The sequence below is a fragment of the Bubalus bubalis genome, chromosome 17 (assembly GCF_019923935.1).
Source record: "Bubalus bubalis isolate 160015118507 breed Murrah chromosome 17, NDDB_SH_1, whole genome shotgun sequence".
Taxonomy (NCBI): domain Eukaryota; kingdom Metazoa; phylum Chordata; class Mammalia; order Artiodactyla; family Bovidae; genus Bubalus; species Bubalus bubalis.
Window position 1 is genome coordinate 56633362 of NC_059173.1, and position 16444 is coordinate 56649805.

General features: G+C 40.5%; 1 protein-coding gene across 8 annotated transcripts in view; it reads right to left on the bottom strand.

Annotated features, from left to right (window-relative positions):
* The window catches only part of INPP4B (inositol polyphosphate-4-phosphatase type II B), a 458048-nt gene that overhangs the window by 100317 nt on the left and 341287 nt on the right, over positions 1–16444 (bottom strand). The gene's annotated exons all lie outside the window — the stretch shown is intronic.

The following is a 16444-nucleotide window of genomic DNA, read 5'->3' on the forward strand; positions in this document are numbered from 1 at the left end:
CACACCTGTTCTGCTCTCTCATCTCAGTGTCTCTGCAAATCCTATCTGCAGTCCTGGAGCATTCTTCCCTTGCTTATCTTCCTGACAAATACTTTATCTTCTCTGCAGACTCAATTTAGGGTTTCTCTCTTCCAGGAAGTCTTCTTGATTTCCCCCCTAAATCCCCTCCTCATTTACAAAAATTTGGGTCAGGTTCACTTTCCTTTGTGTTCACAGCTCCTTGCCCATACTCTTCTGCAAGAAAGTGAACTCACTGAGGGCAAGAAATTTCTGTTTCAATCACTGGATCTCCAGATCGCAGCATATCAAATATTCAGATTTTAATTAAATGAGTAAAGTTGGAATAAATAGAAAAAAGTCTTTTAACATATAGGCATGAATGAGAAAATCAAGTTTTTGACAGTATTTGGAATCTGAATAGCTTTTCTTCAAATCAGGATACAAATCTGAAACCATCTGTGCTTTCTGTATGCCTAGAGATTTAACATGTTTCAGTTATATAATTATGACTTTGGCATGTGATACAGAAACAAGTTATATTCTATTTCAGTCTATTTGAAAATCAAATCCTGACAAAAGTCAAATATTATAAATTCCAGACTGTGTGCTATTCCATTAATATATAAATTGGCAGTGGTATGACAAATACAAAAACAATTGAAAAGAAATGAGCGCATGCTGAAAAATTAACTATGAATCAAGATCTGAAGTGATACGATCTTCTCAGTTTACAGAGTGAGTGGTCAGTAATCAGTTAAGACCTTGAAAGAGTTATAGGTAGTGATGAAAAGAATCATAATCATTATTGCACCATATCTACCGTCACTTACTTATTTTATGTTCTATAATAGATTAGATGAAATAAACCAAAATGGTTGAAAGGATAATTAATGGTCCCAACTTAATAAAAAGAGGGCTCCTGTTAATATTCTATGTAAATGCTTATGTGAAGTTGTAATACAAAATACATTAGGAACATTAGGAGTTATTATTTTAAAATATTGTAGAATTAAGTGTTATGACAGGAATAAAAAACACTAGAGAAAAGAGAATTCAATGAAGGCCTATTAAATCTGTAATCATTTAATAAAGGACTCATTTGTGGGCAGCTTAGGATAAAATATGAACAGTGGTTCAGCTGAAATAGGCACCGGGTAACTATTGATTTTTATGTCATTAGTAGACATAAAATGGCAAATGGAGGTACATTAGACTTATTTTCAGAGTAAAAGACACATCAAGAAACATCAAGAAGAAATACTTGATATTCATATTGTTTTCATATTTACATTGTTTTACCTTTCACTCTCTTATTCGATTACTGTTCTCAATATGAATATGCAGACACATACACGTGGAAAACAAATATCTCAGTAAATCGACCCAGATGTATATCTTAAAAGATAACAGACTGAAAACCCATTTTGCTTTGTGTTGAGGTCTGCAAAAATGAATTTCTACTGAAGAATTCTCCAACACAGAATAAAGCCTGTGTGCAGTAGATGGCGCTGCTTTATCAGCCTGAAGTAAAACTACCTGGTCATTTACTCCATTCTGGCAACTGATTTACACTCTTCTACGCGTTTGCAAAGTTCCCAAATAGCAGGTACATGTTGTCCGGGCACCTAGCATCCTATTCTGTGTCAAGTGATCAATAACCTCGCCAAAAGTGTGATAAGCTCTTTCTATCAGAAAGTGGAAAATTAACTTATTTCCCACCCCCCCCCCACCCCCTTGGAAGATACTAAGTGACAGCTCAAATTAAACAGAGCTGATGGTTTTTCTTAAGGATCTTTAAAAGAAGAATCTTCACAGATTTCTTCATCAGCATAATTTTTTTAGTCACTTCTAAACCTATCTTCACAAATGGTTAAATCAAATTTAACCATTTGATTTGTAATCAGAAATGCAATGAGATTAAAAAAGAAAGAGATCCCCTGATCTAGTCCTAATAGAATAAAACTGAGGACCTGGAAAAATAAACAAACACACTGAAATTCTAAGTCTAGAAGTGCTCTTAGGTATTTGACACTAACCACTTTCCAGTGTCTTTGCTTACTATAATTATATATACTTCTAATGACTAAAATTTAAGGAAAAGGACAATATACGAAAACAATGATGAATAAGAAAATTACAAGTTGGTGAGCAAGGCAGAATGTCTTAAAGATAGCAGTAAGCTTTCTATAAAGAAGTATATATGAGGAAGCTAAAAGTACATTTTTTTTCCCTAGAAAAGAAGCAATTTAAGTTTAGCAAATAAAGGTAAATCTCACTGGCAAATGCAAATTGCAATGACTTCAGGTTTTGTTCCCTGTTAATATTCACTCAGTGTAAATCTCAGGTTCTGAAATAGACACAGTGGTGTGTGACAGGGCAGAGACAGGCTGAAGCAGTCAGTTCATAAGGGGCCTTTTTGCTTCAATGAGCATTCCAAATCACTCTGAGAAAGGCACAGCGAATGCTTAAGTTTTTTCCCTGAAAAATATTTTTGGGGTACAACAAAAAAAGCAGCAGCTCCTGACAACTCTGAGACCCCTGTGACATCATCTCTTACGGCTTCCTGTCTCTCCATACTTCACAATTCACATGGGGTTTATTTTGTCCTGACGGGAAGTCATTTTCTGGGATGGATGAAGACGGTGTTCATTCTGCGTTTTCTAGATTCAAGTAAGAAATCTTGAAATGAGATTCAGACTTATCTTTAAACAACGAAAAGTGGTGCCTTTTATGTATGAGGGAACCTTCTGAGGCACTCTAAATTATTTACGTCTTCATGTGAGTGGTCTTACATGGGTGCATATTATATGCAAAAATTCATTAAGCTGTTCACTTAAGATGTATATACTTTTCAGTGTCTGTGTTATAGCTCAATAAAAGGCTTTAAAAAAAAAATCTTGAAATGCACACATCCACTCTTTTGAGTTTAGCTTCCTCATGTTTCAGCTGAGATTTTTACACACACACACATATACATATACACTCGTATGATAAACCCAGAGACGCCAGGTAGCTAAGGGCTTGCCAACATGTAGTCACTGCGCCTACACCTCTCACAGAAGCTAACTGGCCCAGCAGGCACTTAAGTGCCCGCATCATTGATTCTATCCCCTGGGCTCCTTTTAGTGACAGAGGAAAATATGAAGAGAATGTTTTAGTATCTCTATAAAAACTTGCTGAAACTCCTTAACCCTGAGACCAACAAGCAGAGTCTTTCCTCAGGAAAGCATAAAATGTGTGTGGCTTAGCTGAGCTTTTCCTGAGCTTTGTGAAGTGTGTTGGAAGTCGTCCAAGCAGAGCCTGTTTTCCAGCCCTTGACTCGCTTCTCTAACAGGATTCGAGTGAATTCACTGAAGGATTCAAAGGATGACGGCTGGGCACCCCCCTCACCTCCTCCACACACCATCTATTTCCTGTACAGGATGTTCACGTCCTCTGAGCTCAATGGCTCTTATGTTGCTCAGGAGGAAAATAAAAGGGCCAAATTCCAACTGATGGTAGCAGAATATAATGTTTTCTTTCCAATTTCTGAGCCATTTTCTTCTCAGGTGCTCAGTCTCCTTCATTCACTGAAAATAATTAACTTCACAGAAGCTTGTAGCCAGTATTATTTTTGTTATCACAACTTTTCAGACATTGGGAAAAAAATGAAAAGCTCAAAGCTTGCCTGCCCATTAAACTTTATGCAAAGGGATAGGAGAAATATATGAGCCTGGCTCATAGGATTTACCTAAGTTCAGAAGATGATGAAATGCAGAGCAGAACAATTAGAATAGCCTTTAAGGAGGGTGATAAAATTCCCAAGGTTGTGAGAGGAACCCATTCCACAGCTGACAGGATTTTTAACAGGATGTCCAAACCTCAGGTGGCATAGAACTGGCAGTGGTTTCAAGGTTGGGGGCTGGGAGTGGGTATGTCTCTGCCCATAGAGTCATCGATGGTTTTGAAGGGCCTCTGTTCTATATCAGGGCTCCCCAGTGGCACAATGGGAAAGAATCCACCTGACAATGCTGGAGATGCAAGTGACACAGGTTCAGTCCCTGGTTCAGGAAGATCCCCTGGAGTTGGAAATGCCAACCCACTCCAGTGTTCTTGCTTGAAAAACTCCATGGACGGGGAGTCTGGTGGGCTATGGTCCATGGGAACACAGGAGCTAGATGCAGCCGAGAACACAACTGAGAACTGAGAACACGATTGCTCTACATCGACTCAGAGATGGCTACCTGTGTGACCGGCTGTGTTTTGGGTGGCACCCACTCCAGTACTCCTGCCTGGAGAATCCCATAGATGGAGGAGCCTGGTAGGCTGCAGTCCATGGGGTCTCTGAGGGTCGGACATGACTGAGCGACTTCCCTTTCACTTTTCACTTTCATGCATTGGAGAAGGAAATGGCAACCCACTCCAGTGTTCTTGCCTGGAGAATCCCAGGGACGGGGGAGCCTGGTGGGCTGCCGTCTATGGGGTCACACAGAGTCGGACATGACTGAAGTGACTTAGCAGCAGTAGCAGTTACAATGTGAATATCAGTGCTTGGAGGGATCAACTAATGATAAGGTTTCCCCTCCAGATACCTTACAGCAGGACTCCTTTGTATAATACACACGTGCAACTTTGGTCATAGACCCTAGACACCTGGCCATCAGAGGGCTCCAAATATCAGCTGAATCCCAGGCTATAGAACACAGAAATGAAGCTAATCCAGACAACAGATGAGTAATCAGGGAACGAGATGCACCTGCTGAGGCCAAGCTGCCTAGAATGACATCCCTGGCCACTAAGAATGCCCTCCTCCAAGTCTTCCTCACTCCATTTCCATCTTTATGAATCATTTCCTGGCTCTGGTCTAGGAATTTAAAAAGAAAATCTATATTCATCTGTCTTCAACAAATGCTAAGCTGTCTTCCTTGTATCAATTTCCCTTTTTTTTTTCATTGCCCATCATGAGAAATACTGCATCTGTGGAGGACTGGCCACCAGGACCCCTTGATATTCACCCCCAAGGATGCTCATGTGCCTTCTAAAAAATGGTGTAATACTATCATCCCTCCATACCCACAGGTTCTACATCTGGCGATTCAACCAACCACAGATGCAGAACCTTCAGACACAGAGGGTCAACTATATACTCATTTGTTAGACAAGTAGAACCTCTTCAGTATGAGGTCCTGGGGTGATACTAATATTAAAACTCATGACCGCTACCCTCAAGGAGCTTAAAATACAGAAGAGAAAGTCTCAAGAGGTGTAAAGCAATGCCTTCAATATAAGGAGGGTATGGTAAGTGCTGAGAAAGTTGGGACAAAACACATCCAGAGGGGTTAAGGGTTCAGAGGCAAGAGAATGCATCTCTGGTGAGAAGATCATGTTCAGACATGGTCCTGTTGCTTCCTGAACACGTGAAGGGAGAGCTATGCAGAGGGAGGTCAGGGAAGCTGCTTGGTATATAGGGAGTGAACACCAAAACAGTGAGTCTTTGTAGGAACAGTCGGGGAGGGACGTCTGGTTTGATGATGCTGAGTGCTGTAAACAGAAGCCATGAACTAACTTGAAGGAGGTCATAAGTGGGACTGGAGGGGAGAGGGGATGGAGCTAAGATGACAAAAAGACTTGGAAAAGGTAGGAATAAAGGGGAAGTAAGTATTGAATGACAACCCACGCCAGCATTCTTGCCTGGAGAATCCCATGGACAGAGGAGCCTGGTGGGCTACAGTCCATGGGGTCACAAAGAGCTGGACATGACTGAGTGACTAAGCATACACACACATGACTTGAGCCTGAAGCCATGATAAAAAACAATGGAAAATCAAGTGGACAGTCACCATGGTAGGCATAGGGAATGGAGTAAGTAGAAGTTGGGGGAGAAACAGGAAGATGCAGATTTTAGGTGAGCAGAGAGACAAAAGCTAAGAAACAAGGCCAAATCTAGAAATAATGGGTATCGGATGCATGAGTGCATGTTAAGTTACTTCAGTCGCATCTGACTCTTTGCGACTCTATGGACCATAGCCCACCAGGCTCCCCTGTCCATGGGATTCTCCAGGCAAGAATACTGGAGTGGGTAGCTGTTCCCTTCTCCAGAGGATCTTCCTGACTCAGGGATCAAACCTGTGTGTCTTATGTCTCCTGCATTGGCAGGCAGGTTCTTTGCCACTAGCTACACCTGGGAAGCCCCTGGGCATCAGGTAGGGCAAGGTTAATGGTAACCCTGGGAGGAAGATTCCATATAAATGCTGTGTCTTCCTTTGTCTCTAGCAGCAACAGTCTTAAAGGCACCAAAGGTATTCATACAAAGGGCAAAGATGCATCTTCAGATGTAATCATCATAGTGTCCAGTGAACTATGATCCAAAGTAAGTGACTGATCTTGGTACCTTCCAGATGTATGAGAAATGATTGGACTGCCTGACTCCAGACAAACTGCCACAGGAAGAACAAAGCAACCTTTTCTCACGTCAAGGAAACCTTGTTTGTTTAAATCCTGCCAGTCTGAGAACAATGTCATAAAACTTTCCAGTCTTGCTCTTAGCCAAACAGCAAAGGAAATGCATCAACTGCTACCTTGGTTAAACTTCTCATTTCAGAGCACAAAGTTGAAAGCTTGAAGTAAATTCTGCTAAGACAGTTTCCAGGAACTAAACCCATTAGTCAAACAAGCTCTGTATAGGTGGAAGCAAAAAAAAAAAAAAAAAAATGGAATCAGGGCTTATGCTGGAACAGGAAGAGTCACATGTTCACATTCCTTGGGCTTATTTTGCCTTTTGACTCCTCAAAACTATAATCTCAGGACTCTGATCTACAAACATGCTGAAACTGAAGAGTAAGTTCATAGGTTATAAGCCAACAAGCAACTCAAAATCACCAATACATCTACAACAGAGAGCTCTTGTCATTTAAATTTTGTCCACTATCTATGATTGAGAAGAGAGGGGTGGTGGAGAGTGAGTTGATAAAAGCTTGATTAGAACAATGGCACCCCACTCCAGTACTCTTGCCTGGAAAATCCCATGGACGGAGGAGCCTGGAAGGCTGCAGTCCATGGGGTCGCTGAGGGTCAGACACGACTGAGCGACTTCACTTTCACTTTTCACTTTCATGCATTGGAGAAGGAAATGGCAAGCCACACCAATGTTCTTGCCTGGAGAATCCCAGGGACGGGGGAGTCTGGTGGGCTTCCATCTATGGGGTCGCACAGAGTCGGACACGACTGAAGCAACTTAGCAGCAGCAGAGAACAGAAAATGAAATGCATTTCTATCCTGAAGGGCACTAGGTGAGTGAGTAGTTTCCTAGTTAAGTTCAAGGCCAGTAGAATACACTGCACCCTTAGAAAATTATCTCTACAAATCCAACAAAGTCTAAAGTAAATAGATTCAACTTATAAGTGCTGAATAAGTAGGCAAGAGGGGCTTGCTTCCCCAGTGGCTCAGCAGGTAAAGAATCCAGGAGACATGGGTTCAATTCCTGGGTCAGGAAGATCTCCTGCAGAAGGAAATGGCAACCCACTCCAGTATTCTTGCCTGGAGAATTCCACAGACAGAGGAGCCTGGTGGGCTACAGTCCAAAGGATCACAAAGACTCAGATATGACTGAGCGACTAAGGTAGGCAAGTAACAAACCATAATAAAAAACAATACTATTTCCCATCCTATTCTATATTTATATGCCTCACATTTCCCACAGGGGAGATATGAATCTTTTTTTTTTCTTCTTTTGGTCTATCCCAAATTCCCTGTGGGTATGAGTATCATCAGATACATGAGAATGTGAAATATTTTTTCAATTGTGATTATGCTGCTGCTACTGCTGCTAAGTCGCTTCAGTCATGTCCGACTCTGTGCGACCCCACAGACGGCAGCCCACCAGGCTCCCCCATCCCTGGGATTCTCCAGGCAAGAACACTGGAGCAGGTTGCCATTTCCTTCTCCAATGCATGAAAGTGAAAAGTGATTATGAATACATGGTAACTGTTTCTGCATAAGGTACAATTCCAAAGTAAATGTTTAAGAGATACCGAAGGGATTGATTTTCATGAAGGTATCTCATAATATTGCTAATTTGTATCTGATAAAACTTAACATTTTGTGCAAAGGGTGATTGCAAACACTTTATCTGTACAGATTTAAGATTAGCGATGCTTTCTCCTGGAAAGAATAGAAGCAGTGCAGAATCGTGATTCAGGGAACAAGGTGCTCAACTTGGACCACCAGGATCTGAATTCAGGCCCAGTCACTGGACTTGGCATGAAAGTACATGCAACACCAACTGTCTACCTCTGTATCCGCTAAATGCGTAGAAACACTCCTATGAGGGTTGCAAGGGTGAAATGATAAAGGCAGCATCTTCAAAATAATTTTGGCACATATGATGCAACCCAAATTGTTGGCTACTATTTTTGAAAAGATGGGAACAAGCATTAAGTCACTTTGACATATGATCTGATGTCTGTCCATTCATCCACGTTTCTCATGCTCTTCCTTCTCTCTTTTTTTGTAAATTATTTTTTATTGGGGTATAGTTGCTTTACAACATAACATTAGTTTCTGCTGAACTGCAAAGTGAAGTGCTATTTGCATATATCCCCTCTTTTTTGGATTTCCTTCACATTTAGGTCACCACAGAGCACTGAGTAAGAGTTCTCTGAGCTAGAGAGTTATCTGCTTTATACACAGTATCAATAATATATATATATAATATAATTCTCCAAGCCAGGCTTCAGCAATATGTGAACCATGAACTTCCAGATGCTCAAGCTGGTTTTAGAAAAGGCAGAGGAACCAGAGATCAAATTGCCAACATCCGCTGGATCATCAAAAAAGCAAGAGAGTTCCAGAAAAACATATATTTCTGCTTTATTGACTATGCCAAAGCCTTTGACTGTGTGGATCACAATAAACTGTGGAAAATTCTGAAAGAGATGGGAATACCAGACCACCTGACCTGCCTCTTGAGAAACCTCTATGCAGGTCAGGAAGCAACAGTTACAACTGGACATGGAACAACAGACTGGTTCCAAATAGGAAAAGGAGTTCGTCAAGGCTGTATATTGTCACCCTGTTTATTTAACTTCTATGCAGAGTACATCTTGAGAAATGCTGGGCTGGAAGAAGCACAAGCTGGAATCAAGACTGCCGGGAGAAATATCAATAACCTCAGATATGCAGATGACACCACCCTTATGGCAGAAAGTGAAGAACTAAAGAGCCTCTTGATGAAAGTGAAAGAGGAGAGTGAAAAAGTTGGCCTAAAGCTCAACATTCAGAAAACTAAGATCATGGCATCCGGTCCCATCACTTCATGGGAAATAGATGGGGAAACGGTGGCTGACTTTATTTTTCTGGGCTCCAAAATCACTGCAGATGGTGATTGCAGCCATGAAATTAAAAGAAGCTTACTTCTTGGAAAGAAAGTTATGACCAACCTAGACAGCATATTCAAAAGCAGAGACATTACTTTGCTAACAAAGGTCTGTCTAGTCAAGGCTATGGTTTTTCTGGTGGTCATGTATGGATGTGAGAGTTGGACTGTGAAGAAAGCTGAGCGCCAAAGAATTGATGCTTTTGAACTGTGGTGTTGGAGAAGACTCTTGAGAGTCCCTTGGACTGCAAGGAGATCTAACCAGTCCATCCTAAAGGAGATCAGTCCCGGGTGTTCATTGGAAGGACTGATGTTGAAGCTGAAACTCCAATACTTTCGGCCACCTGATGTGAAGAGTTGACTCATTTGAAAAGACCCTGATGCTGGGAAAGATTGAGGGCAGGAGGAGAAGGGGATGACAGAGGATGAGATGGCTGGATGGCATCACAGACTCGATGGACATGGGTTTGGGTGGACTCTGGGAGTTGGTGATGGACAGGGAGGTCTGGTGTGCTGCAGTTCATGGGGTCGCAAAGAGTCGGTTGGACACGACTGAGTGACTGAACTGAACTGAATATATAATATATATATATATATATATGTGTGTGTGTGTGTGTTAATCCCAATTCATCCCACCCCTGCCTTTCCTCCTTGGTTTTCATGTTTGTTCTCTATGCCTGTCTTCTCTCCTATTTCTGAGGATGAACTATTTGTTCTCTAGCTAAGACCAGCTCCTCTATCTATATACACCAGATCATCCCTACTCTCACTACTGAGGGTATCACTCAAACAGTTCCCTCCCCTGCCTCCGACATCATCAATATTTCTTTGTTACTGGATTGTTCCCATTAGGACACATGGCTATCATCCCATCTTTAAAAAATAATCCTCTTTGGACCCTACTTCCTCTATAGATTCCACCCTATTTCTCTGCTTCCTTTCATGCTGAAAGTCCTCAGAGGGTTGTTCATAAATGCTGTCTCCAGTTCCTTTTCTTCTTTTCCTCTTAACCTTCTCTACTGAGTCTTTAATCCCTTTGTATTCTAGTACAGCTACTCTCATCAGCATCATCAATGTCTTCCATGCTGCAAAATCCAAAGTTGCTTCTCAGTCGTCATTTCCCTTACCTACCAGCAGCACTGGGCAGATGGGTCCTTCCTTTGTTGAATACCTTCTAACCCTAGATTTCAGGATGTCATACTTGTTAACCTCCTAAGTCACTGGTCACTCCTTATCCAACTTTGATGTCAGCTCCTCTGCTTGTTAACATCAGGTTGTCCCCATTTGTGATCTGTAGGTCATTTCTTTTTTCTCTGAAAACTCATTTTTTTTTTTTTTTTTTGCTGACATTATTCAGTTCCATGGCTTTAAATTACCTGCTGCTGCTGCTGCTGCATCGCTTTAGTCGTGTCCGTCTCTGTGCGACCCCATAGATGGCAGCCCACCAGGCTTCCCCATCCCTGGGATTCTCCAGGCAAGAACACTGGAGTGGGTTGCCATTTTCTTCTCCAATGCATGAAAGTGAAAAGTGAAAGTGAAGTCGCTCAGTTGTGTCTGACTCTAGTGACCCCATGGACTGCAGCCTACCAGGCTCCTCTGTCCATGGGATTTTCTAGGCAAAAGTACGGGAGTGGGGTGCCATTGCCTGCTAGCAATTCCCAATTTTAGACCATTTATCTAACCCTCTCTCCTGAATTTCAGATTTTTATATCTAACTGCATACTTGATATTTCCATGGTAAACTTAAGATATTCGAAGAGAACATGTCCCTATTCCTGACTACAAAACTTGTTCTTTCCAGAGTCCTTGCCAGCTAGTCCACAGCCACCCCATCCTTCAGCTCATTCCTGACTTCTCCCTTCTCTCATTTTCCCATCCAAACCATCAGAAAACTCTGTTGGCACCACTTTCAAAGTACAGAACCCAGCTACTTTTCATCATGTCCAGGCTACTTTTCTTAGTCCAGGCTACTACCATCATGTCTCAATTAGAGAATTATATTAGCTTTCCAACTGGTCTATACCTGGTTCTATCCTTATCTATAGTCTAGTCTGAACATAACAGCCTGGGTGTTAAAATCTGTCAAATCAGGTTGGTCCTCTGCTGAAAACCCTTCAACTGCTTCTGAATTTTCTCAAGTAATAGTCAAAGTCAATACAAAGGCTTTAAATTATTTAAACTCATCTTCTACTCTCTCCCCATCACTTTTCATATTCAAACCAAATGAGCTTCTTTGCTGTTGTCTGATGTGGAAAGCACACGTATGCCTCAAGGCTTTAGCATTAGCTGTTTTCAATACTCAATATATCCTTACCCTAGGTATCCATACGGCTCATTCCCTTCCTCCTTGTGTCTTTGTTCAAACATCAACTTTTCAAGGAAGCTTGCTCTATTAAATGTCAACAATATTCTGAAACCCTTTTACTTCGCTCTGTATTTTTCCACAGAACGTCACTTTTAACACATTAGGCAATGTCTTTCTTTCTTATGGTATTTTTTATGTTGAGAGACATGAAAAGAATATAAAATTCAGGAGGTCACGTGTTTTGTCCATTTTGTTCATTACTATATCCTGGTGTCTAGAATAGTGCCTGACATGGAGTAGATGCTCAACCAAAATATGCTGAATGATTGAAAAGAAAGAAAAAAAATTCATAAATAATGTGACATCTTATTATCATAGAACTTCAGAACTGGGAGAGATCTTTAAAAATTGCAGATGATCTTTATTTTACCAACAAAGAAAGTGAAGCTCAGAGAATTTAAGTGACCTGCCAAAGGTCATGTAGCCAAATAAATAAATTGTGGACTTGGCAAGTACAATATCTTGGTTCTGAGTCAAGTGTTATTTCGTTACATCATAAGTCACTGCACAATTTTTAAGGGAAATAAGATTAGTTTTATGAGAAAACTGAATGTTCAAAATGTACCATTATAATTGGAATTCTAAGTTTATAATATGTTATCTTTTTTATTTTTACCAAATATTTTTAAAATTTGTAAGTGTATTTTACAAGTTGTTTTGCTTGCTGGCCTGAGTTTTAAAGCCCCTCATTCATTGATTTTTTTCTTCCCAATGAAATTCTAAATATTCATGTGCAGAAATCATTGAATCCAGGAGTATTAATATATAAACCTGTTGATGAAAATGATGCTTTGCACTTGTATATTTATACTTTACAAAGTAAAATAGACTTGTTACACATTATAAAACCACTGAAATAATTCTCATGTTAAGTGCAAGTTCTGAGGATATGATGATTTTCAGGCATGTATGCATAAATACTATAGTAGGAAATGGCAACCCACTGCAGTATTCTTGCCTGGGAAATCGCATGAACAGAGGGGCCTGGCAGGCTACAGTCCATGGGGTTGCAAAGAGTCAGACGCAACTGAACACAGCCCAGCAGCAGCTTGCATAGATATGCACATACATTGAAGATAGTCACTTAGAAATATTGAGAAAACTAAGCATTTCTTGTCTAGTAGCAGTGCAGATTAGGGTGATTCAGCCTTTACTCCACAGTGTTGGCCTCTGAATTATGTTAGGCTCTGGAGATTCAGAGAAAAAAAAAATACTTGGCATATTCTCTCATAGAGCCAAGTCTAGTAGGGGAGATAACATTTAAAATAGTGTTTCCAATAAATCAGAAATACAGAGGCTGCAAACCAGTGGCCCAGGAACAGCTTCATTTGACCCTCAAATGTATTTTATTTGGCCTTCCTCCCATTATAATGATTTTTTAAAAACACCTATTATCAATTTTTAAAAATTGGGATATTTTATACAAAAATTACAGAGTGAAGTAAGCCAGAAAGAAAAACACCAATACAGTATACTAACGCATGGGCATACACACTGAGGAAACCAGAAGGGAAAGAGACACGTGTACCCCAATGTTCATCGCAGCACTGTTTATAATAGCCAGGACATGGAAGCAACCTAGATGTCCATCAGCAGATGAATGGATAAGAAAGCTATGGTACATATACACAATGGAGTATTATTCAGCCATTAAAAAGAATACATTTGAATCAGTTCTAATGAGGTGGATGAAACTGGAGCCTATTATACAGAGTGAAGTAAGCCAGAAAGAAAAACACCAATACAGTATACTAACGCATATATATGGAATTTAGAAAGATGGTAACAATAACCCTGTGTACGAGACAGCAAAAGAGACACTGATGTATAGAACAGTCTTATGGACTCTGTTGAGAGAGGGAGAGGGTGGGAAGATTTGGGAGAATGGCATTGAAACATGTAAAATATCATGTATGAAACGAGTTGCCAGTCCAGGTTCGATGCATGATACTAGATGCTTGGGGCTGGTGCACTGGGACGACCCAGAGGGATGGAATGGGGAGGGAGGAGGGAGGAGGGTTCAGGATGGGGAACACATGTATACCTGTGGCGGATTCATTTTGATATTTGGCAAAACTAATACAGTTATGTAAAGTTTAAAAATAAAATAAAATTAAAAAAAAAAAAGAAAGAAAGATGGTAACAATAACCCTGTGTACAAGACAGCAAAAGAGACGCTGATGTATAGAACAGTCTTATGGACTCTGTGGGAGAGGGAGAGGGTGGGAAGATTTGGGAGAATGGCATTGAAACATGTAAAATATCATGTATGAAATGAGTTGCCAGTCCAGGTTCGATGCACAATACTGGATGCTTGGGGCTGGTGCACTGGGATGACCCAGAGGGATGGTATGGGGAGGGAGGAGGGAGGAGGGTTCAGGATGGGGAACACATGTATACCTGTGGCGGATTCATTTTGATATTTGGCAAAACTAATACAATTATGTAAAGTTTAAAAATAAAATAAAATTAAAAAAAAAAAAAAGGACAGGAGGGAGGGAATCCTGTCACATGCTACAACATGGATTATAAGGACATTATGCTAAGTAAAATAAACCAGTTGAGAAAAGAAAAAAAAAAAAAAGAATCGTGGATTATTGATCATAGATTTTTATCTAATAAAACATATATGCGTCACATTAAAAAAAAAAAAAGATTCACTTGAAAAATCAGAAGATATGGTAACTTTAGATCCACGTTCCCATATGGGAATGATTGGCTGGAGCTGGAGTGGTAGCCCTCTTTTGAAGGCATATATTCTTCCTAGTTTGTTCCAGTGTCCATCAGTTTCAGCTGGCTCATTCAGGTGAACTTGATCATTATCACGCATGATGTCTGTGGGACTATGTACCTGCAATCCTTGTAGAAAGCATGATTCTATAATTCACAGAATTCAATAAAAATATAAAATTGTGAGATTTCTGCTTAAAAAGCAGTAAGCAAGCTTTATTCTTTCTTCCTCAGTAGTATCTCTCTGGCCTGTCATGGTGATTTCTATTTACTCTTTTGTGTCATACTTCTTTGGGCATGGTGATAGCCTGTGTGCAGATCTTCAAAGGCACCTAGCCTGAGTCTGCTTCTCCAGCACTTGCACCCCAGCTCCTTGGTAGGTATGGGTGGGAATGGGAGATGGTCATTGGGCTGGGATAAGAATGGGGAAGCTGGGCAGGCACTGGAGAACCAGGGGGGCAGAACTGGAGATGAAGTAAGTCTCCATGTCCCAGACACAGCCTTCTCCACACTACTGGACTTTATTCACAACAACACAGCTAACATTATTAAAAGGGCGTGATGACCACAGAGCTTAAACCCATGGCACAGGGCCCTGCTGAGAGGAATCTGTGCACTTGCCCTGCTCCCATGCTTGTAATGCCAGCTGTGGCCTGAAAGATCAGAAAAGACGCCTCAGAGGATAAAAAGTTTGAGCCTGTGGATGGTAGAGATGGGCAATCCTCTGAAAGTCCAGCACTGAAAAGCATAAGATGAGATCTCAAGAGTCCAGTATGACTGGATAAGAAAGGATGAAGCAGGATGAGATAAAGAAGATGGCCGAGCACCATGAAGAGACACGTGGGAGTCTGGGAGTTTAGGGCCTTGTAAGATAGGGAGAAACATAAGCAACAAGTGAAGCATTAGCTATGACCACCTGGAAAACCATTAATCAAATATTAATGGCAAACATAAAGGAAAGTAAACTTACATGCAAAACTGCTCTTAAAATTTTATACTTATGGCTGATTCATATTGTACGTCAGAAACCAATACAACATTGTAAAGTAATCATCCTCCAATTAAAAAAAAGTATTAAAGGTAAAAAAGTAAGCATTCCTTTTCACCAGTTATTCTGCATACCCAATTCTTTTCAACAAATTCAATCAGGAATCACTCGCCTGGATGTGAATCCTTGCTCAGTTATCTACCAGCTCTGTGATCTTAGAAGCAGTGCTCAACTTTCTCATCTATAAAATGGGAATAAAAACAATATCCCCTGTAAGTTTGTTGCGAGATTGAAGGGAGGGATGGATGGAAAGTTTAGCAAAGTATATGTCATATAAGTGTGAGTGCAGTTAGTTTTAACTACTAAAGTGATTATTTCCTCTCTTTGGATACCTTTGTTTAGTATCCAAGTTGCATTTGATCTTCATCCCTTGGTGCTTCCAACTCCTCAGTTGAAGGCAGTTTCTATGCCCCAAGGCTCAGCAAGATAGATTTTGCTCATCTTTTCTTATTCTTTCTCTTTTCATTTTCTCCAGTTTCATCTATCTATCTGCTGATGACTCCCAAATGTATACTTCTTCTTCTATGTTCTTTATCTTGCAGAAGCTGTCTTTGGAAAATCTCTGTGTTCTTCTTTCAAATACAACTGTTTATCCACCAGATGTCAAGAACAGGGCAGTGACTAAATGTGTTTCTAGATACAGTGCCTGGTATAGGATAGATGTTGAAATAATATCTATTGAATGAATGAAGGGATCTTCCTTTGTTTTTCAACTAACATATATTTGGTGTGTCTCTTCCATAAGGCTTAATGCCATGAACTATTTTAGATATAGCAGTGTCAACTGATTAATTGTTCTAGTCATTACTTATTTCCAGTATTTTAGGAAGATAGTTACTGTGGCCGACCAAAGATATAAGATACAACATGGGAGATTTGCTTAAAACAAACAAACAAAAAGCCTTGGATTTGTCCCTATTTGGAGGATGGAGTGCCTTTTTCAGATGAC